Below are 21,587 nucleotides of genomic sequence, written 5' to 3'. Positions count from 1 at the left end.
TTGTAGATGGCAACTGGGCGGGAGAACCTGTCAGGTTCATCAACATGTATGCGTCCCCACTGAAGAATGAGCGTTTGGAGCTTTTCCAGACCCTGCGGCTTCAGCTTGCCACCACCAGGACCTTAGTGATGGCCGGGGATTTCAACTGCCCCATCGAGGAGGACGGTCGTAGTTCTGGCACATCTGCCAAGTTGGACATCACGTCCAAGCTGCTCATCGAGATGGTAACCGAGGCCTCTCTTCAGGACGTGGTGGGCTCCATGGGGAGAGGCTCCACGAACTATTCGTGGAGCCGACCCGATGGCTCACTCCGCTCCAGGATTGACTTTGTGTTCACCTCTCGGGCAGTCAGGCAGAGTAGGCACTCGATGGTCTCCTGCTTCTTCTCCGACCACAGAGCCATTCACTTACAAGGTGTCCTCGGCGACGGTTTTCCGTCCGGCCCCGGCTCCTGGAAGCTGAATTGTGCTCTGCTGGCTCAGGATGAAGTCGTGGAGGAGCTGAGAGCAGCCTACGCAATGTGGCAGTCCTACAAGGGTAGCTTCCAAACAGTCTCTGATTGGTGGGAATATGTTAAACTTGAGTTTCGCTGTTTCTTTCAGGCCAAGGGTCGACAACAGGCGTGTGAGAAGAGGAGGGACTTCAGAGGGCTGCAGCGCGAGCTGCGGTCGCTGCAGGACCTTCTTCACTGCGGCTGGGACGTGAGGGAGGAGCTGGAGGAGACCAAGAAGAGCCTGAAAAGGCACTTTGAGGAGGAGTCCAAGCGAATCATCTTCCGTTCCAAAGTGGAGAATCTGGAGAAGGGTGAGAAATGTAACTCATTCTTTTTCAGGAAACTTCATGCCGGTCACACGCCCCTGAATGAGCTGCGAGACGAGAGCGGAAACATGCGACGTGGGAAGGAGGACGTGATGAGGGTCGTCAGCGACTTCTACAGCGAACTCTACTACCACAAGACTACCGACCCCGACGCTGCTGATAAGTTCCTGTCAGGTATCACTAACCATCTTGATCCTGCAGGCACGGCAGCCTTGGACAAACCTCTGATGGTGGGCGAATTGCTCTCTGCCGCTAAATCCTTTAGGACCGGCAGGACCCCGGGCAGTGATGGTCTTCCAGCGGAGCTCTATGTAGCGCTGGGAGACCTCATCTGTCCGGACCTGTTGGACCTGTACGAGGAGATGGTGGTGGAGGGTAGAATGCCTCCATCTTTGAGGGAAGGAATGGTCACGATCCTGTACAAGCGGAAGGGAGAGAGGTGCGACCTGAGGAATTGGCGTCCCATCACTCTGCTCAACGTGGACTACAAGATCCTGGCCAAGACGATGGCGACACGACTTAAGACGGTCATCGGACGGATCATCCACCCGGACCAGACCTGCGGCATCCCTGGACGTCGCATCGCAGACAGCCTCGCTCTCGTGCGGGACACGGTCGAGTACATCAAGGTCCGCCGCGCACACGCGGCCCTGGTCTCCTTGGATCAGGAGAAGGCCTTCGACCGGGTTTCCCACGAGTTCATGGGCCGAGCTCTGCACCGGTTAGGTTTGGGTAACATGTTTTGTTCGTATGTCCGTCTGATGTATTTTGATATCCACAGCTCGGTGTTGGTGAACGGCTGGAAGACTGACCCCTTCCCTGTCCTCTCTGGGGTCAGACAAGGCTGCCCTCTATCACCTCTTCTTTTTGTTTGTGTTATAGAACTCTTCGCAGAGGCTATCCGGCAGAATGGAGAGATCAGAGGGATCACCGCACCGGGTCCGGGACGACACGAGGTCAAGTGCTCGCTCTACATGGACGACGTCACCGTCTTCTGCGCTGATCGTGGTTCAGTCGACGCCCTCGTCCAGACGTGTGAGAGGTTCGGCCGGGCTTCAGGGGCCAAAGTCAACTGCAGGAAGTCGGAAGCCATGCTCTTCGGGGATTGGCAGCCGGCCTCCTCCGCCCCTTCCCCTTCAACATTCAACCGGATTTCCTCAAGGTGCTGGGAGTCTGGTTCGGGAAGGAAGGAGCGGCCCTCAAGTCCTGGCAAGAACGCTTGGCCAAGGTGAAGCAACGGATCGGACTCTGGAGCCTCAGACACCTCACTTGTGAGGGTAAGGCACTCATCCTGCGTAATGAGGTCCTGCCCGTCTTGCAGTACACGGCGCAGGCCTGGCCCCCACACGTCACTGTGTGCAGGGCCATTACCAGGACAGTGTTTCACTTTGTCTGGGGATCCAAGATGGACAGAGTCAGGCGGGCCGTCATGTACAAGGAGCCTCGCAAGGGTGGGAAGGGCGTTCCAGATATCCCCACCCTCCTGCGATCCTCTTTTGTGTGTGATTGTGTCCGCCGGACTTTGCAAGTCAAGAATGGCTCCGCGGGCAGGTCCATGTCTCGCTTCTTCCTGCTTCCTCTTTGGAGGCGACTCGGCTGGGACAAGTGGGACAGCTCCTTCCCCTACAACTGGACGACGCCATGGTTCTACGGAGACGTCGTTCGATTTGTGGGGGAGCATCAACTGGAGGGACTCAAGCCCGACTTGTGGAAGCCCAAAACTATCCACAAGCTAATCAGAGCCAAGGATGACGTGGAGAACATCACAGGACTTCACCAGGACATGCTGGAGACTGTGTGGACAAATGTGTCGTCTGACAGGCTGACCAACGGGCACAAGGACTTGTCGTGGATGGCGATTCAGGGCGGACTGCCCGTCCGGTCATTCATGCATGCCCGGAACCTGTGCAAGACCCGGTACTGCCCAAGGTGCCCCTTCGTGGAGGAAACATCTTTGCACACTTTTTGGGACTGCGGATTTGCACAGCGCCTATTGACTGCACTTGAGGACGACCTGAGGAACTCTGTCCCCAGGGCGAGCCTATCGCACCATTCTGTGCTTTACGGACTCTTCCCTGGGGTTCATACCGTCGAAGCCATCCAGGAGGCTTGGCGCCTTATGAACTGCTTCAAGGATGCCGTTTGGGTCGCCAGGAACCGGCTCATCTTGAGGAGGGAGAGGATGTCCATCCAGGACTGCCGCAGGCTGATCCACAGCCTGCTCAGAGACTATTCCATCATGGACGGTCCGGAGGACGAGGACGAGGACTAAACCCCTCCTCCCCCTCTCCCCTTATGTGTCTTGTCTTTCAATAAAGCTTCGGGCCTGTGATTTTCCCCTCCCCATCCCCTTTTTCCCAATCCCCATCCCTTATCACGGTTCGTCGTACTGTATTGATTGACATGCTTTTTCTTTCAGATTGAGTGTTTTGTGTAGCATAGGGGTGTGATGTGTCTAGTTAGTGCGTCGTATCCTCATGCTATGTAAATATGATGTAGAATTCTGTGTGTACTGGGCTGCGGCACTGTACACTGTCTGTTAACTTATTTTTTGTGCTAATAAAAGATATATTCAATCAAAAAAATCTGTTCTTATCAGTTTAATATCTGATACGTCCCCTATCTGGGGACCATATATTAAATGGATTTTTAGAACAGGGAGATGGAAAAAGAGCTTGCTCTGTCCACTCCACGCATTGACCTGGTATTGCAGTATCTCCAGGACCGGTGCACCCCTTCTTTAATGCAGTTTCTAAAATCAGAAAGAATTGAATTCAATGTTTTTTGTTCATTTTGCTTGTTTGTCGGATTTTGGGATGGACTCTTTGGCTTTGCTTTTCTTCTCCTCATTGGATTTTTCATGTTCAAAGTTGCAGAAGCCAGATTACAAGCTCATTTTGGTTCAACTTCAGCAACTGTGCATTGCATTGCCATGTAATGTGATGCAATGCTATCTTTCTAGCTCTCCCTTTTTACTTCCTTTTGGATAAACAGACATATTAGGCAAGCATTTTGGAGCTTTCACCTAAATAACTACAGGTGGTGAGATAAGCTGCACAATATAATTGACCTTTCAGTATATTGTTGCACACACACCATCTATTTAGCAAATGCCCTTGTTATCAACAGCAGCCTTTTAAACTCACCTGAGCTAACAGGTATGTGCGCTGGTTACTCTGCTGCGCTTAAAATTTCTTTTTTGGTTTGCTACAATGCCTTTTCTGAAACGTTGTCTCCTTCTGCTGGAACACTGACTTCTTTCATTTAATGCCTGCAGACTATAAAAGAGAACCCAACCCAAAAAGTTTGGTTGATTAGTCTGTGGCATTCTGTTAAACTGTTGCTTATGGCGGTCTCTGTGAGCTTCTCAGCGACATTCAGCCAGCCAGGTATCCTGCCTGCAGTAGATGGAATGTGGCAATGGAACGCTGGCTGCGCGTGTCATAATAGGCTCTGAGCCTTTATATACCTGTGCACAGCAGCAGCCACCTTCAGTCTGCTGCTGGACAGCCAGCAGCAGCAGCAGCAGGAGAGGTATGTAATCAGGAGCCCTCCTGCTAAGGGTAGACAGCTGCTCGTTCCACCCCACCCCCCGCCTTAATTGGTTCTCCTCCCTTCCAACGGTGTTGAGGCGGGTGGGAACAGCAGGGGGTGAAGGTGCTGTGTTTAAAGAGGTGGAGTTATGCAGATCTAAAACGCGTGGATTGCAGCAGCAGCAAGCCGAAAAGTGCAGGCATGTAAGGGATCTAGAGGTTGACAACATGTCTTCTTAACGGGAGTCCAGGAGCTCATCTCCACAAATGGACTTTTCAGGATCCTTGGGTGGCTCCGTAGTTTGAAACCAATTCTGGTTATCGCTTCTCGGCCTTTTGGCTAAGATCAAGTGTAGTATCTGTTCTTATCAGTTTAATATCTGATACGTCCCCTATCTGGGGACCATATATTAAATGGATTTTTAGAACAGGGAGATGGAAAAAGAGCTTGCTCTGTCCACTCCACGCATTGACCTGGTATTGCAGTATCTCCAGGACCGGTGCACCCCTTCTTTAATGCAGTTTCTAAAATCAGAAAGAATTGAATTCAATGTTTTTTGTTCATTTTGCTTGTTTGTCGGATTTTGGGATGGACTCTTTGGCTTTGCTTTTCTTCTCCTCATTGGATTTTTCATGTTCAAAGTTGCAGAAGCCAGATTACAAGCTCATTTTGGTTCAACTTCAGCAACTGTGCATTGCATTGCCATGTAATGTGATGCAATGCTATCTTTCTAGCTCTCCCTTTTTACTTCCTTTTGGATAAACAGACATATTAGGCAAGCATTTTGGAGCTTTCACCAAAATAACTACAGGTGGTGAGATAAGCTGCACAATATAATTGACCTTTCAGTATATTGTTGCACACACACCATCTATTTAGCAAATGCCCTTGTTATCAACAGCAGCCTTTTAAACTCACCTGAGCTAACAGGTATGTGCGCTGGTTACTCTGCTGCGCTTAAAATTTCTTTTTTGGTTTGCTACAATGCCTTTTCTGAAACGTTGTCTCCTTCTGCTGGAACACTGACTTCTTTCATTTAATGCCTGCAGACTATAAAAGAGAACCCAACCCAAAAAGTTTGGTTGATTAGTCTGTGGCATTCTGTTAAACTGTTGCTTATGGCGGTCTCTGTGAGCTTCTCAGCGACATTCAGCCAGCCAGGTATCCTGCCTGCAGTAGATGGAATGTGGCAATGGAACGCTGGCTGCGCGTGTCATAATAGGCTCTGAGCCTTTATATACCTGTGCACAGCAGCAGCCACCTTCAGTCTGCTGCTGGACAGCCAGCAGCAGCAGCAGCAGGAGAGGTATGTAATCAGGAGCCCTCCTGCTAAGGGTAGACAGCTGCTCGTTCCACCCCACCCCCCGCCTTAATTGGTTCTCCTCCCTTCCAACGGTGTTGAGGCGGGTGGGAACAGCAGGGGGTGAAGGTGCTGTGTTTAAAGAGGTGGAGTTATGCAGATCTAAAACGCGTGGATTGCAGCAGCAGCAAGCCGAAAAGTGCAGGCATGTAAGGGATCTAGAGGTTGACAACATGTCTTCTTAACGGGAGTCCAGGAGCTCATCTCCACAAATGGACTTTTCAGGATCCTTGGGTGGCTCCGTAGTTTGAAACCAATTCTGGTTATCGCTTCTCGGCCTTTTGGCTAAGATCAAGTGTAGTATCTGTTCTTATCAGTTTAATATCTGATACGTCCCCTATCTGGGGACCATATATTAAATGGATTTTTAGAACAGGGAGATGGAAAAAGAGCTTGCTCTGTCCACTCCACGCATTGACCTGGTATTGCAGTATCTCCAGGACCGGTGCACCCCTTCTTTAATGCAGTTTCTAAAATCAGAAAGAATTGAATTCAATGTTTTTTGTTCATTTTGCTTGTTTGTCGGATTTTGGGATGGACTCTTTGGCTTTGCTTTTCTTCTCCTCATTGGATTTTTCATGTTCAAAGTTGCAGAAGCCAGATTACAAGCTCATTTTGGTTCAACTTCAGCAACTGTGCATTGCATTGCCATGTAATGTGATGCAATGCTATCTTTCTAGCTCTCCCTTTTTACTTCCTTTTGGATAAACAGACATATTAGGCAAGCATTTTGGAGCTTTCACCTAAATAACTACAGGTGGTGAGATAAGCTGCACAATATAATTGACCTTTCAGTATATTGTTGCACACACACCATCTATTTAGCAAATGCCCTTGTTATCAACAGCAGCCTTTTAAACTCACCTGAGCTAACAGGTATGTGCGCTGGTTACTCTGCTGCGCTTAAAATTTCTTTTTTGGTTTGCTACAATGCCTTTTCTGAAACGTTGTCTCCTTCTGCTGGAACACTGACTTCTTTCATTTAATGCCTGCAGACTATAAAAGAGAACCCAACCCAAAAAGTTTGGTTGATTAGTCTGTGGCATTCTGTTAAACTGTTGCTTATGGCGGTCTCTGTGAGCTTCTCAGCGACATTCAGCCAGCCAGGTATCCTGCCTGCAGTAGATGGAATGTGGCAATGGAACGCTGGCTGCGCGTGTCATAATAGGCTCTGAGCCTTTATATACCTGTGCACAGCAGCAGCCACCTTCAGTCTGCTGCTGGACAGCCAGCAGCAGCAGCAGCAGGAGAGGTATGTAATCAGGAGCCCTCCTGCTAAGGGTAGACAGCTGCTCGTTCCACCCCACCCCCCGCCTTAATTGGTTCTCCTCCCTTCCAACGGTGTTGAGGCGGGTGGGAACAGCAGGGGGTGAAGGTGCTGTGTTTAAAGAGGTGGAGTTATGCAGATCTAAAACGCGTGGATTGCAGCAGCAGCAAGCCGAAAAGTGCAGGCATGTAAGGGATCTAGAGGTTGACAACATGTCTTCTTAACGGGAGTCCAGGAGCTCATCTCCACAAATGGACTTTTCAGGATCCTTGGGTGGCTCCGTAGTTTGAAACCAATTCTGGTTATCGCTTCTCGGCCTTTTGGCTAAGATCAAGTGTAGTATCTGTTCTTATCAGTTTAATATCTGATACGTCCCCTATCTGGGGACCATATATTAAATGGATTTTTAGAACAGGGAGATGGAAAAAGAGCTTGCTCTGTCCACTCCACGCATTGACCTGGTATTGCAGTATCTCCAGGACCGGTGCACCCCTTCTTTAATGCAGTTTCTAAAATCAGAAAGAATTGAATTCAATGTTTTTTGTTCATTTTGCTTGTTTGTCGGATTTTGGGATGGACTCTTTGGCTTTGCTTTTCTTCTCCTCATTGGATTTTTCATGTTCAAAGTTGCAGAAGCCAGATTACAAGCTCATTTTGGTTCAACTTCAGCAACTGTGCATTGCATTGCCATGTAATGTGATGCAATGCTATCTTTCTAGCTCTCCCTTTTTACTTCCTTTTGGATAAACAGACATATTAGGCAAGCATTTTGGAGCTTTCACCTAAATAACTACAGGTGGTGAGATAAGCTGCACAATATAATTGACCTTTCAGTATATTGTTGCACACACACCATCTATTTAGCAAATGCCCTTGTTATCAACAGCAGCCTTTTAAACTCACCTGAGCTAACAGGTATGTGCGCTGGTTACTCTGCTGCGCTTAAAATTTCTTTTTTGGTTTGCTACAATGCCTTTTCTGAAACGTTGTCTCCTTCTGCTGGAACACTGACTTCTTTCATTTAATGCCTGCAGACTATAAAAGAGAACCCAACCCAAAAAGTTTGGTTGATTAGTCTGTGGCATTCTGTTAAACTGTTGCTTATGGCGGTCTCTGTGAGCTTCTCAGCGACATTCAGCCAGCCAGGTATCCTGCCTGCAGTAGATGGAATGTGGCAATGGAACGCTGGCTGCGCGTGTCATAATAGGCTCTGAGCCTTTATATACCTGTGCACAGCAGCAGCCACCTTCAGTCTGCTGCTGGACAGCCAGCAGCAGCAGCAGCAGGAGAGGTATGTAATCAGGAGCCCTCCTGCTAAGGGTAGACAGCTGCTCGTTCCACCCCACCCCCCGCCTTAATTGGTTCTCCTCCCTTCCAACGGTGTTGAGGCGGGTGGGAACAGCAGGGGGTGAAGGTGCTGTGTTTAAAGAGGTGGAGTTATGCAGATCTAAAACGCGTGGATTGCAGCAGCAGCAAGCCGAAAAGTGCAGGCATGTAAGGGATCTAGAGGTTGACAACATGTCTTCTTAACGGGAGTCCAGGAGCTCATCTCCACAAATGGACTTTTCAGGATCCTTGGGTGGCTCCGTAGTTTGAAACCAATTCTGGTTATCGCTTCTCGGCCTTTTGGCTAAGATCAAGTGTAGTATCTGTTCTTATCAGTTTAATATCTGATACGTCCCCTATCTGGGGACCATATATTAAATGGATTTTTAGAACAGGGAGATGGAAAAAGAGCTTGCTCTGTCCACTCCACGCATTGACCTGGTATTGCAGTATCTCCAGGACCGGTGCACCCCTTCTTTAATGCAGTTTCTAAAATCAGAAAGAATTGAATTCAATGTTTTTTGTTCATTTTGCTTGTTTGTCGGATTTTGGGATGGACTCTTTGGCTTTGCTTTTCTTCTCCTCATTGGATTTTTCATGTTCAAAGTTGCAGAAGCCAGATTACAAGCTCATTTTGGTTCAACTTCAGCAACTGTGCATTGCATTGCCATGTAATGTGATGCAATGCTATCTTTCTAGCTCTCCCTTTTTACTTCCTTTTGGATAAACAGACATATTAGGCAAGCATTTTGGAGCTTTCACCTAAATAACTACAGGTGGTGAGATAAGCTGCACAATATAATTGACCTTTCAGTATATTGTTGCACACACACCATCTATTTAGCAAATGCCCTTGTTATCAACAGCAGCCTTTTAAACTCACCTGAGCTAACAGGTATGTGCGCTGGTTACTCTGCTGCGCTTAAAATTTCTTTTTTGGTTTGCTACAATGCCTTTTCTGAAACGTTGTCTCCTTCTGCTGGAACACTGACTTCTTTCATTTAATGCCTGCAGACTATAAAAGAGAACCCAACCCAAAAAGTTTGGTTGATTAGTCTGTGGCATTCTGTTAAACTGTTGCTTATGGCGGTCTCTGTGAGCTTCTCAGCGACATTCAGCCAGCCAGGTATCCTGCCTGCAGTAGATGGAATGTGGCAATGGAACGCTGGCTGCGCGTGTCATAATAGGCTCTGAGCCTTTATATACCTGTGCACAGCAGCAGCCACCTTCAGTCTGCTGCTGGACAGCCAGCAGCAGCAGCAGCAGGAGAGGTATGTAATCAGGAGCCCTCCTGCTAAGGGTAGACAGCTGCTCGTTCCACCCCACCCCCCGCCTTAATTGGTTCTCCTCCCTTCCAACGGTGTTGAGGCGGGTGGGAACAGCAGGGGGTGAAGGTGCTGTGTTTAAAGAGGTGGAGTTATGCAGATCTAAAACGCGTGGATTGCAGCAGCAGCAAGCCGAAAAGTGCAGGCATGTAAGGGATCTAGAGGTTGACAACATGTCTTCTTAACGGGAGTCCAGGAGCTCATCTCCACAAATGGACTTTTCAGGATCCTTGGGTGGCTCCGTAGTTTGAAACCAATTCTGGTTATCGCTTCTCGGCCTTTTGGCTAAGATCAAGTGTAGTATCTGTTCTTATCAGTTTAATATCTGATACGTCCCCTATCTGGGGACCATATATTAAATGGATTTTTAGAACAGGGAGATGGAAAAAGAGCTTGCTCTGTCCACTCCACGCATTGACCTGGTATTGCAGTATCTCCAGGACCGGTGCACCCCTTCTTTAATGCAGTTTCTAAAATCAGAAAGAATTGAATTCAATGTTTTTTGTTCATTTTGCTTGTTTGTCGGATTTTGGGATGGACTCTTTGGCTTTGCTTTTCTTCTCCTCATTGGATTTTTCATGTTCAAAGTTGCAGAAGCCAGATTACAAGCTCATTTTGGTTCAACTTCAGCAACTGTGCATTGCATTGCCATGTAATGTGATGCAATGCTATCTTTCTAGCTCTCCCTTTTTACTTCCTTTTGGATAAACAGACATATTAGGCAAGCATTTTGGAGCTTTCACCTAAATAACTACAGGTGGTGAGATAAGCTGCACAATATAATTGACCTTTCAGTATATTGTTGCACACACACCATCTATTTAGCAAATGCCCTTGTTATCAACAGCAGCCTTTTAAACTCACCTGAGCTAACAGGTATGTGCGCTGGTTACTCTGCTGCGCTTAAAATTTCTTTTTTGGTTTGCTACAATGCCTTTTCTGAAACGTTGTCTCCTTCTGCTGGAACACTGACTTCTTTCATTTAATGCCTGCAGACTATAAAAGAGAACCCAACCCAAAAAGTTTGGTTGATTAGTCTGTGGCATTCTGTTAAACTGTTGCTTATGGCGGTCTCTGTGAGCTTCTCAGCGACATTCAGCCAGCCAGGTATCCTGCCTGCAGTAGATGGAATGTGGCAATGGAACGCTGGCTGCGCGTGTCATAATAGGCTCTGAGCCTTTATATACCTGTGCACAGCAGCAGCCACCTTCAGTCTGCTGCTGGACAGCCAGCAGCAGCAGCAGCAGGAGAGGTATGTAATCAGGAGCCCTCCTGCTAAGGGTAGACAGCTGCTCGTTCCACCCCACCCCCCGCCTTAATTGGTTCTCCTCCCTTCCAACGGTGTTGAGGCGGGTGGGAACAGCAGGGGGTGAAGGTGCTGTGTTTAAAGAGGTGGAGTTATGCAGATCTAAAACGCGTGGATTGCAGCAGCAGCAAGCCGAAAAGTGCAGGCATGTAAGGGATCTAGAGGTTGACAACATGTCTTCTTAACGGGAGTCCAGGAGCTCATCTCCACAAATGGACTTTTCAGGATCCTTGGGTGGCTCCGTAGTTTGAAACCAATTCTGGTTATCGCTTCTCGGCCTTTTGGCTAAGATCAAGTGTAGTATCTGTTCTTATCAGTTTAATATCTGATACGTCCCCTATCTGGGGACCATATATTAAATGGATTTTTAGAACAGGGAGATGGAAAAAGAGCTTGCTCTGTCCACTCCACGCATTGACCTGGTATTGCAGTATCTCCAGGACCGGTGCACCCCTTCTTTAATGCAGTTTCTAAAATCAGAAAGAATTGAATTCAATGTTTTTTGTTCATTTTGCTTGTTTGTCGGATTTTGGGATGGACTCTTTGGCTTTGCTTTTCTTCTCCTCATTGGATTTTTCATGTTCAAAGTTGCAGAAGCCAGATTACAAGCTCATTTTGGTTCAACTTCAGCAACTGTGCATTGCATTGCCATGTAATGTGATGCAATGCTATCTTTCTAGCTCTCCCTTTTTACTTCCTTTTGGATAAACAGACATATTAGGCAAGCATTTTGGAGCTTTCACCTAAATAACTACAGGTGGTGAGATAAGCTGCACAATATAATTGACCTTTCAGTATATTGTTGCACACACACCATCTATTTAGCAAATGCCCTTGTTATCAACAGCAGCCTTTTAAACTCACCTGAGCTAACAGGTATGTGCGCTGGTTACTCTGCTGCGCTTAAAATTTCTTTTTTGGTTTGCTACAATGCCTTTTCTGAAACGTTGTCTCCTTCTGCTGGAACACTGACTTCTTTCATTTAATGCCTGCAGACTATAAAAGAGAACCCAACCCAAAAAGTTTGGTTGATTAGTCTGTGGCATTCTGTTAAACTGTTGCTTATGGCGGTCTCTGTGAGCTTCTCAGCGACATTCAGCCAGCCAGGTATCCTGCCTGCAGTAGATGGAATGTGGCAATGGAACGCTGGCTGCGCGTGTCATAATAGGCTCTGAGCCTTTATATACCTGTGCACAGCAGCAGCCACCTTCAGTCTGCTGCTGGACAGCCAGCAGCAGCAGCAGCAGGAGAGGTATGTAATCAGGAGCCCTCCTGCTAAGGGTAGACAGCTGCTCGTTCCACCCCACCCCCCGCCTTAATTGGTTCTCCTCCCTTCCAACGGTGTTGAGGCGGGTGGGAACAGCAGGGGGTGAAGGTGCTGTGTTTAAAGAGGTGGAGTTATGCAGATCTAAAACGCGTGGATTGCAGCAGCAGCAAGCCGAAAAGTGCAGGCATGTAAGGGATCTAGAGGTTGACAACATGTCTTCTTAACGGGAGTCCAGGAGCTCATCTCCACAAATGGACTTTTCAGGATCCTTGGGTGGCTCCGTAGTTTGAAACCAATTCTGGTTATCGCTTCTCGGCCTTTTGGCTAAGATCAAGTGTAGTATCTGTTCTTATCAGTTTAATATCTGATACGTCCCCTATCTGGGGACCATATATTAAATGGATTTTTAGAACAGGGAGATGGAAAAAGAGCTTGCTCTGTCCACTCCACGCATTGACCTGGTATTGCAGTATCTCCAGGACCGGTGCACCCCTTCTTTAATGCAGTTTCTAAAATCAGAAAGAATTGAATTCAATGTTTTTTGTTCATTTTGCTTGTTTGTCGGATTTTGGGATGGACTCTTTGGCTTTGCTTTTCTTCTCCTCATTGGATTTTTCATGTTCAAAGTTGCAGAAGCCAGATTACAAGCTCATTTTGGTTCAACTTCAGCAACTGTGCATTGCATTGCCATGTAATGTGATGCAATGCTATCTTTCTAGCTCTCCCTTTTTACTTCCTTTTGGATAAACAGACATATTAGGCAAGCATTTTGGAGCTTTCACCTAAATAACTACAGGTGGTGAGATAAGCTGCACAATATAATTGACCTTTCAGTATATTGTTGCACACACACCATCTATTTAGCAAATGCCCTTGTTATCAACAGCAGCCTTTTAAACTCACCTGAGCTAACAGGTATGTGCGCTGGTTACTCTGCTGCGCTTAAAATTTCTTTTTTGGTTTGCTACAATGCCTTTTCTGAAACGTTGTCTCCTTCTGCTGGAACACTGACTTCTTTCATTTAATGCCTGCAGACTATAAAAGAGAACCCAACCCAAAAAGTTTGGTTGATTAGTCTGTGGCATTCTGTTAAACTGTTGCTTATGGCGGTCTCTGTGAGCTTCTCAGCGACATTCAGCCAGCCAGGTATCCTGCTTGCAGTAGATGGAATGTGGCAATGGAACGCTGGCTGCGCGTGTCATAATAGGCTCTGAGCCTTTATATACCTGTGCACAGCAGCAGCCACCTTCAGTCTGCTGCTGGACAGCCAGCAGCAGCAGCAGCAGGAGAGGTATGTAATCAGGAGCCCTCCTGCTAAGGGTAGACAGCTGCTCGTTCCACCCCACCCCCCGCCTTAATTGGTTCTCCTCCCTTCCAACGGTGTTGAGGCGGGTGTGAACAGCACGGGGTGAAGGTGCTGTGTTTAAAGAGGTGGAGTTATGCAGATCTAAAACGCGTGGATTGCAGCAGCAGCAAGCCGAAAAGTGCAGGCATGTAAGGGATCTAGAGGTTGACAACATGTCTTCTTAACGGGAGTCCAGGAGCTCATCTCCACAAATGGACTTTTCAGGATCCTTGGGTGGCTCCGTAGTTTGAAACCAATTCTGGTTATCGCTTCTCGGCCTTTTGGCTAAGATCAAGTGTAGTATCTTTCGAAAAGGCGGTTTTGGATGTTGGCCGCCCTAGTAGATTGATACATTATGCACACTGGGGTTTAGGCGCTTGTTAGTACGCCAGGTGGCTAATATAGTCATCTGGTGGAAAGCATGGCCCCCCAGGATCGACGCCATTGGGCCGGGGAAGATCGAAAGCCCGAAGTGTGAAGTGCCCCAGGAGTGGTGACCCTGGGGTGCCTTAACTCACTGGGATTGGGAACCCCACTTGAGTTTATGGCACATTTGCACAAGCACTTCAAATTTTCTTTCTTCGCACACACCCTTATTCCGGGCCTTCTGGCCTTAGGATGGGGAATTTTTCAATTCCCGGTCGAAGGTCCGGGCAGTATTATACTGTGAAACCTTCACTATTTATTTAATTTCTTTGTCACTGTGTGTCCACTTATTCACGTGTGTCACGTCCTACTAGGATTTTGTCGGGATGCGGTTCCCTTACGGGTTCCTCTCTTGGCAGGTCTAGGGGGGGAGTGTGTGGCCATCAGGTTCCGCTCCCCCCTGAACCCCCCTGGCTCTCCTCTTTTGGGAGGAGGGCGTTGTTGGCTCCCCTCTTCCGGGAGGGGAGCACAGTCTTTGGCTCCCAGTGCCTTGCTCGGGTGAGAACTCGGGCAGGTGCTGGGGGTAAGATTGGGTCGCCTCTGGCTTTGGCTGGAGGTGGCTTTTTGTCCCTGTTCCTCGCTGTGGCCTTTTGGCTCGGAGGGACGGGGAATGGTTTGGGGGACCCTTCTCCTTTTGGAGAGGGTTTCAAGAAGATCAGCATCCTAGTGCACTTTTTTTGTGGCACTTGTCACTTTTTTAAGCGCACTCGGGTTTTGTACACGAATTCGGGCTTTCGAAAAAGAAAAAATCTGTTCTTATCAGTTTAATATCTGATACGTCCCCTATCTGGGGACCATATATTAAATGGATTTTGAGAACAGGGAGATGGAAAAAGAGCTTGCTCTGTCCACTCCACGCATTGACCTGGTATTGCAGTATCTCCAGGACCGGTGCACCCCTTCTTTAATGCAGTTTCTAAAATCAGAAAGAATTGAATTCAATGTTTTTTGTTCATTTTGCTTGTTTGTCGGATTTTGGGATGGACTCTTTGGCTTTGCTTTTCTTCTCCTCATTGGATTTTTCATGTTCAAAGTTGCAGAAGCCAGATTACAAGCTCATTTTGGTTCAACTTCAGCAACTGTGCATTGCATTGCCATGTAATGTGATGCAATGCTATCTTTCTAGCTCTCCCTTTTTACTTCCTTTTGGATAAACAGACATATTAGGCAAGCATTTTGGAGCTTTCACCTAAATAACTACAGGTGGTGAGATAAGCTGCACAATATAATTGACCTTTCAGTATATTGTTGCACACACACCATCTATTTAGCAAATGCCCTTGTTATCAACAGCAGCCTTTTAAACTCACCTGAGCTAACAGGTATGTGCGCTGGTTACTCTGCTGCGCTTAAAATTTCTTTTTTGGTTTGCTACAATGCCTTTTCTGAAACGTTGTCTCCTTCTGCTGGAACACTGACTTCTTTCATTTAATGCCTGCAGACTATAAAAGAGAACCCAACCCAAAAAGTTTGGTTGATTAGTCTGTGGCATTCTGTTAAACTGTTGCTTATGGCGGTCTCTGTGAGCTTCTCAGCGACATTCAGCCAGCCAGGTATCCTGCCTGCAGTAGATGGAATGTGGCAATGGAACGCTGGCTGCGCGTGTCATAATAGGCTCTGAGCCTTTATATACCTGTGCACAGCAGCAGCCACCTTCAGTCTGCTGCTGGACAGCCAGCAGCAGCAGCAGCAGGAGAGGTATGTAATCAGGAGCCCTCCTGCTAAGGGTAGACAGCTGCTCGTTCCACCCCACCCCCCGCCTTAATTGGTTCTCCTCCCTTCCAACGGTGTTGAGGCGGGTGGGAACAGCAGGGGGTGAAGGTGCTGTGTTTAAAGAGGTGGAGTTATGCAGATCTAAAACGCGTGGATTGCAGCAGCAGCAAGCCGAAAAGTGCAGGCATGTAAGGGATCTAGAGGTTGACAACATGTCTTCTTAACGGGAGTCCAGGAGCTCATCTCCACAAATGGACTTTTCAGGATCCTTGGGTGGCTCCGTAGTTTGAAACCAATTCTGGTTATCGCTTCTCGGCCTTTTGGCTAAGATCAAGTGTAGTATCTGTTCTTATCAGTTTAATATCTGATACGTCCCCTATCTGGGGACCATATATTAAATGGATTTTTAGAACAGGGAGATGGAAAAAGAGCTTGCTCTGTCCACTCCACGCATTGACCTGGTATTGCAGTATCTCCAGGACCGGTGCACCCCTTCTTTAATGCAGTTTCTAAAATCAGAAAGAATTGAATTCAATGTTTTTTGTTCATTTTGCTTGTTTGTCGGATTTTGGGATGGACTCTTTGGCTTTGCTTTTCTTCTCCTCATTGGATTTTTCATGTTCAAAGTTGCAGAAGCCAGATTACAAGCTCATTTTGGTTCAACTTCAGCAACTGTGCATTGCATTGCCATGTAATGTGATGCAATGCTATCTTTCTAGCTCTCCCTTTTTACTTCCTTTTGGATAAACAGACATATTAGGCAAGCATTTTGGAGCTTTCACCTAAATAACTACAGGTGGTGAGATAAGCTGCACAATATAATTGACCTTTCAGTATATTGTTGCACACACACCATCTATTTAGCAAATGCCCTTGTTATCAACAGCAGCCTTTTAAACTCACCTGAGCTAACAGGTATGTGCGCTGGTTACTCTGCTGCGCTTAAAATTTCTTTTTTGGTTTGCTACAATGCCTTTTCTGAAACGTTGTCTCCTTCTGCTGGAACACTGACTTCTTTCATTTAATGCCTGCAGACTATAAAAGAGAACCCAACCCAAAAAGTTTGGTTGATTAGTCTGTGGCATTCTGTTAAACTGTTGCTTATGGCGGTCTCTGTGAGCTTCTCAGCGACATTCAGCCAGCCAGGTATCCTGCCTGCAGTAGATGGAATGTGGCAATGGAACGCTGGCTGCGCGTGTCATAATAGGCTCTGAGCCTTTATATACCTGTGCACAGCAGCAGCCACCTTCAGTCTGCTGCTGGACAGCCAGCAGCAGCAGCAGCAGGAGAGGTATGTAATCAGGAGCCCTCCTGCTAAGGGTAGACAGCTGCTCGTTCCACCCCACCCCCCGCCTTAATTGGTTCTCCTCCCTTCCAACGGTGTTGAGGTGGGTGGGAACAGCAGGGGGTGAAGGTGCTGTGTTTAAAGAGGTGGAGTTATGCAGATCTAAAACGCGTGGATTGCAGCAGCAGCAAGCCGAAAAGTGCAGGCATGTAAGGGATCTAGAGGTTGACAACATGTCTTCTTAACGGGAGTCCAGGAGCTCATCTCCACAAATGGACTTTTCAGGATCCTTGGGTGGCTCCGTAGTTTGAAACCAATTCTGGTTATCGCTTCTCGGCCTTTTGGCTAAGATCAAGTGTAGTATCTGTTCTTATCAGTTTAATATCTGATACGTCCCCTATCTGGGGACCATATATTAAATGGATTTTTAGAACAGGGAGATGGAAAAAGAGCTTGCTCTGTCCACTCCACGCATTGACCTGGTATTGCAGTATCTCCAGGACCGGTGCACCCCTTCTTTAATGCAGTTTCTAAAATCAGAAAGAATTGAATTCAATGTTTTTTGTTCATTTTGCTTGTTTGTCGGATTTTGGGATGGACTCTTTGGCTTTGCTTTTCTTCTCCTCATTGGATTTTTCATGTTCAAAGTTGCAGAAGCCAGATTACAAGCTCATTTTGGTTCAACTTCAGCAACTGTGCATTGCATTGCCATGTAATGTGATGCAATGCTATCTTTCTAGCTCTCCCTTTTTACTTCCTTTTGGATAAACAGACATATTAGGCAAGCATTTTGGAGCTTTCACCTAAATAACTACAGGTGGTGAGATAAGCTGCACAATATAATTGACCTTTCAGTATATTGTTGCACACACACCATCTATTTAGCAAATGCCCTTGTTATCAACAGCAGCCTTTTAAACTCACCTGAGCTAACAGGTATGTGCGCTGGTTACTCTGCTGCGCTTAAAATTTCTTTTTTGGTTTGCTACAATGCCTTTTCTGAAACGTTGTCTCCTTCTGCTGGAACACTGACTTCTTTCATTTAATGCCTGCAGACTATAAAAGAGAACCCAACCCAAAAAGTTTGGTTGATTAGTCTGTGGCATTCTGTTAAACTGTTGCTTATGGCGGTCTCTGTGAGCTTCTCAGCGACATTCAGCCAGCCAGGTATCCTGCCTGCAGTAGATGGAATGTGGCAATGGAACGCTGGCTGCGCGTGTCATAATAGGCTCTGAGCCTTTATATACCTGTGCACAGCAGCAGCCACCTTCAGTCTGCTGCTGGACAGCCAGCAGCAGCAGCAGCAGGAGAGCTATGTAATCAGGAGCCCTCCTGCTAAGGGTAGACAGCTGCTCGTTCCACCCCACCCCCCGCCTTAATTGGTTCTCCTCCCTTCCAACGGTGTTGAGGCGGGTGGGAACAGCAGGGGGTGAAGGTGCTGTGTTTAAAGAGGTGGAGTTATGCAGATCTAAAACGCGTGGATTGCAGCAGCAGCAAGCCGAAAAGTGCAGGCATGTAAGGGATCTAGAGGTTGACAACATGTCTTCTTAACGGGAGTCCAGGAGCTCATCTCCACAAATGGACTTTTCAGGATCCTTGGGTGGCTCCGTAGTTTGAAACCAATTCTGGTTATCGCTTCTCGGCCTTTTGGCTAAGATCAAGTGTAGTATCTTTTGAAAAGGCGGTTTTGTCCTTGGGCTGCTCTAGTAAATTGATGCACATTACACACTGGTTTGGTGCACTTGTTAGTACGCCAGGTGGCTCATAGAGTCATCTGATGGAAAACATGGCCCTCCAGGATCGAAGTCACTAGGCTGGGTAAGTGTGAGGGCTTTGGAGCAATGTGCCCCAGGAGTAGGCGCCCTGGTGGGAGTCCAAGCTTACTGGGACTGGGAACCCCAGAAAGACTTGGGCTTCGTAGCACGCCGCACCTTTGCCAATCATACTTTCTGAGCAACACCCCCTATTCCTGGCCTCCGGGCTAGGAAGGGGAATTTTTATAAACCCGGTCGGAGGTCCGGTCAGCTTTGGGCTGAGAAACCAACACAGGCTCCAGCTCCACTAGGGTGGCAGCCTAGCTGGACGCTGGGAGCACGAAAACGGCTCTTCTCTGGCTTCGGCAAGAGAGAGCATCGGAGATCCCCGACCCTCGCTGTGGCCTTCTGGCTCGGAGGGATGGGGATGGTTTATTGGGGACCCTCTCCTCCGGGAAGGGTCCACATGAATCCTCGCCTCGTGCGCTGTTTTGGTGTGACTTCGGTCACATTTTTCAGTGCCTTGGATGCAGCTTCAATCAAAAAAAATCTGTTCTTATCAGTTTAATATCTGATACATCCCCTATCTGGGGACCATATATTAAATGGATTTTTAGAACAGGGAGATGGAAAAAGAGCTTGCTCTGTCCACTCCACGCATTGACCTGGTATTGCAATATCTCCAGGACCGGTGCACCCCTTCTTTAATGCAGTTTCTAAAATCAGAAAGAATTGAATTCAATGTTTTTTGTTCATTTTGCTTGTTTGTCGGATTTTGGGATGGACTCTTTGGCTTTGCTTTTCTTCTCCTCATTGGATTTTTCATGTTCAAAGTTGCAGAAGCCAGATTACAAGCTCATTTTGGTTCAACTTCAGCAACTGTGCATTGCATTGCCATGTAATGTGATGCAATGCTATCTTTCTAGCTCTCCCTTTTTACTTCCTTTTGGATAAACAGACATATTAGGCAAGCATTTTGGAGCTTTCACCTAAATAACTACAGGTGGTAAGATAAGCTGCACAATATAATTGACCTTTCAGTATATTGTTGCACACACACCATCTATTTAGCAAATGCCCTTGTTATCAACAGCAGCCTTTTAAACTCACCTGAGCTAACAGGTATGTGCGCTGGTTACTCTGCTGCGCTTAAAATTTCTTTTTTGGTTTGCTACAATGCCTTTTCTGAAACGTTGTCTCCTTCTGCTGGAACACTGACTTCTTTCATTTAATGCCTGCAGACTATAAAAGAGAACCCAACCCAAAAAGTTTGGTTGATTAGTCTTTGGCATTCTGTTAAACTGTTGCTTATGGCGGTCTCTGTGAGCTTCTCAGCGACATTCAGCCAGCCAGGTATCCTGCCTGCAGTAGATGGAATGTGGCAATGGAACGCTGGCTGCGCGTGTCATAATAGGCTCTGAGCCTTTATATACCTGTGCACAGCAGCAGCCACCTTCAGTCTGCTGCTGGACAGCCAGCAGCAGCAGCAGCAGGAGAGGTATGTAATCAGGAGCCCTCCTGCTAAGGGTAGACAGCTGCTCGTTCCACCCCACCCCCCGCCTTAATTGGTTCTCCTCCCTTCCAACGGTGTTGAGGCGGGTGGGAACAGCAGGGGGTGAAGGTGCTGTGTTTAAAGAGGTGGAGTTATGCAGATCTAAAACGCGTGGATTGCAGCAGCAGCAAGCCGAAAAGTGCAGGCATGTAAGGGATCTAGAGGTTGACAACATGTCTTCTTAACGGGAGTCCAGGAGCTCATCTCCACAAATGGACTTTTCAGGATCCTTGGGTGGCTCCGTAGTTTGAAACCAATTCTGGTTATCGCTTCTCGGCCTTTTGGCTAAGATCAAGTGTAGTATCTGTTCTTAGTTTAATATCTGATACGTCCCCTATCTGGGGACCATATATTAAATGGATTTTTAGAACAGGGAGATGGAAAAAGAGCTTGCTCTGTCCACTCCACGCATTGACCTGGTATTGCAGTATCTCCAGGACCGGTGCACCCCTTCTTTAATGCAGTTTCTAAAATCAGAAAGAATTGAATTCAATGTTTTTTGTTCATTTTGCTTGTTTGTTGGATTTTGGGATGGACTCTTTGGCTTTGCTTTTCTTCTCCTCATTGGATTTTTCATGTTCAAAGTTGCAGAAGCCAGATTACAAGCTCATTTTGGTTCAACTTCAGCAACTGTGCATTGCATTGCCATGTAATGTGATGCAATGCTATCTTTCTAGCTCTCCCTTTTTACTTCCTTTTGGATAAACAGACATATTAGGCAAGCATTTTGGAGCTTTCACCTAAATAACTACAGGTGGTGAGATAAGCTGCACAATATAATTGACCTTTCAGTATATTGTTGCACACACACCATCTATTTAGCAAATGCCCTTGTTATCAACAGCAGCCTTTTAAACTCACCTGAGCTAACAGGTATGTGCGCTGGTTACTCTGCTGCGCTTAAAATTTCTTTTTTGGTTTGCTACAATGCCTTTTCTGAAACGTTGTCTCCTTCTGCTGGAACACTGACTTCTTTCATTTAATGCCTGCAGACTATAAAAGAGAACCCAACCCAAAAAGTTTGGTTGATTAGTCTGTGGCATTCTGTTAAACTGTTGCTTATGGCGGTCTCTGTGAGCTTCTCAGCGACATTCAGCCAGCCAGGTATCCTGCCTGCAGTAGATGGAATGTGGCAATGGAACGCTGGCTGCGCGTGTCATAATAGGCTCTGAGCCTTTATATACCTGTGCACAGCAGCAGCCACCTTCAGTCTGCTGCTGGACAGCCAGCAGCAGCAGCAGCAGGAGAGGTATGTAATCAGGAGCCCTCCTGCTAAGGGTAGACAGCTGCTCGTTCCACCCCACCCCC

General features: G+C 47.1%; 13 non-coding genes and 2 pseudogenes across 13 annotated transcripts; all 15 read left to right on the top strand.

Moving 5' to 3' along the window:
- The first annotated feature begins 3,363 nt into the window (after nucleotides 1–3,363).
- LOC141179717 (U2 spliceosomal RNA) lies at nucleotides 3,364–3,557 on the top strand. Its single transcript, XR_012255704.1, has one exon. It is a non-coding gene; the product is annotated as a U2 spliceosomal RNA (small nuclear RNA).
- Nucleotides 3,558–4,672: 1,115 nt separating this feature from the next.
- LOC141180286 (U2 spliceosomal RNA) lies at nucleotides 4,673–4,863 on the top strand. The gene has a single exon (XR_012256046.1). It is a non-coding gene; the product is annotated as a U2 spliceosomal RNA (small nuclear RNA).
- Nucleotides 4,864–5,978: 1,115 nt separating this feature from the next.
- Nucleotides 5,979–6,169, top strand: LOC141180284 (U2 spliceosomal RNA). Its single transcript, XR_012256045.1, has one exon. It is a non-coding gene; the product is annotated as a U2 spliceosomal RNA (small nuclear RNA).
- Nucleotides 6,170–7,284: 1,115 nt separating this feature from the next.
- LOC141180283 (U2 spliceosomal RNA) lies at nucleotides 7,285–7,475 on the top strand. The gene has a single exon (XR_012256044.1). It is a non-coding gene; the product is annotated as a U2 spliceosomal RNA (small nuclear RNA).
- Nucleotides 7,476–8,590: 1,115 nt separating this feature from the next.
- LOC141180282 (U2 spliceosomal RNA) lies at nucleotides 8,591–8,781 on the top strand. The gene has a single exon (XR_012256043.1). It is a non-coding gene; the product is annotated as a U2 spliceosomal RNA (small nuclear RNA).
- A 1,115-nt stretch (nucleotides 8,782–9,896) lies between these two features.
- Nucleotides 9,897–10,087, top strand: LOC141180280 (U2 spliceosomal RNA). Its single transcript, XR_012256041.1, has one exon. It is a non-coding gene; the product is annotated as a U2 spliceosomal RNA (small nuclear RNA).
- Nucleotides 10,088–11,202: 1,115 nt separating this feature from the next.
- LOC141180279 (U2 spliceosomal RNA) lies at nucleotides 11,203–11,393 on the top strand. The gene has a single exon (XR_012256040.1). It is a non-coding gene; the product is annotated as a U2 spliceosomal RNA (small nuclear RNA).
- A 1,115-nt stretch (nucleotides 11,394–12,508) lies between these two features.
- LOC141180278 (U2 spliceosomal RNA) lies at nucleotides 12,509–12,699 on the top strand. The gene has a single exon (XR_012256039.1). It is a non-coding gene; the product is annotated as a U2 spliceosomal RNA (small nuclear RNA).
- A 1,115-nt stretch (nucleotides 12,700–13,814) lies between these two features.
- On the top strand, nucleotides 13,815–13,906 carry LOC141180076 (U2 spliceosomal RNA; annotated as a pseudogene).
- Nucleotides 13,907–14,695: 789 nt separating this feature from the next.
- LOC141179871 (U2 spliceosomal RNA) lies at nucleotides 14,696–14,877 on the top strand. The gene has a single exon (XR_012255817.1). It is a non-coding gene; the product is annotated as a U2 spliceosomal RNA (small nuclear RNA).
- Nucleotides 14,878–15,992: 1,115 nt separating this feature from the next.
- On the top strand, nucleotides 15,993–16,183 carry LOC141180277 (U2 spliceosomal RNA). The gene has a single exon (XR_012256038.1). It is a non-coding gene; the product is annotated as a U2 spliceosomal RNA (small nuclear RNA).
- A 1,115-nt stretch (nucleotides 16,184–17,298) lies between these two features.
- Nucleotides 17,299–17,489, top strand: LOC141180276 (U2 spliceosomal RNA). The gene has a single exon (XR_012256037.1). It is a non-coding gene; the product is annotated as a U2 spliceosomal RNA (small nuclear RNA).
- A 1,115-nt stretch (nucleotides 17,490–18,604) lies between these two features.
- LOC141180039 (U2 spliceosomal RNA) lies at nucleotides 18,605–18,720 on the top strand (annotated as a pseudogene).
- A 525-nt stretch (nucleotides 18,721–19,245) lies between these two features.
- On the top strand, nucleotides 19,246–19,429 carry LOC141179723 (U2 spliceosomal RNA). The gene has a single exon (XR_012255709.1). It is a non-coding gene; the product is annotated as a U2 spliceosomal RNA (small nuclear RNA).
- Nucleotides 19,430–20,544: 1,115 nt separating this feature from the next.
- Nucleotides 20,545–20,732, top strand: LOC141179671 (U2 spliceosomal RNA). The gene has a single exon (XR_012255664.1). It is a non-coding gene; the product is annotated as a U2 spliceosomal RNA (small nuclear RNA).
- The last annotated feature ends 855 nt before the right edge of the window (nucleotides 20,733–21,587 follow it).

The sequence above is a fragment of the Phyllobates terribilis genome, unplaced genomic scaffold, assembly GCF_046119375.1.
Source record: "Phyllobates terribilis strain yellow unplaced genomic scaffold, ASM4611937v1 Scaffold_30__1_contigs__length_15301838, whole genome shotgun sequence".
NCBI lineage: Eukaryota > Metazoa > Chordata > Amphibia > Anura > Dendrobatidae > Phyllobates > Phyllobates terribilis.
The sequence above is the reverse complement of the archived record's forward strand: the minus strand, read 5'-3'. Positions and strand labels throughout refer to the sequence as shown.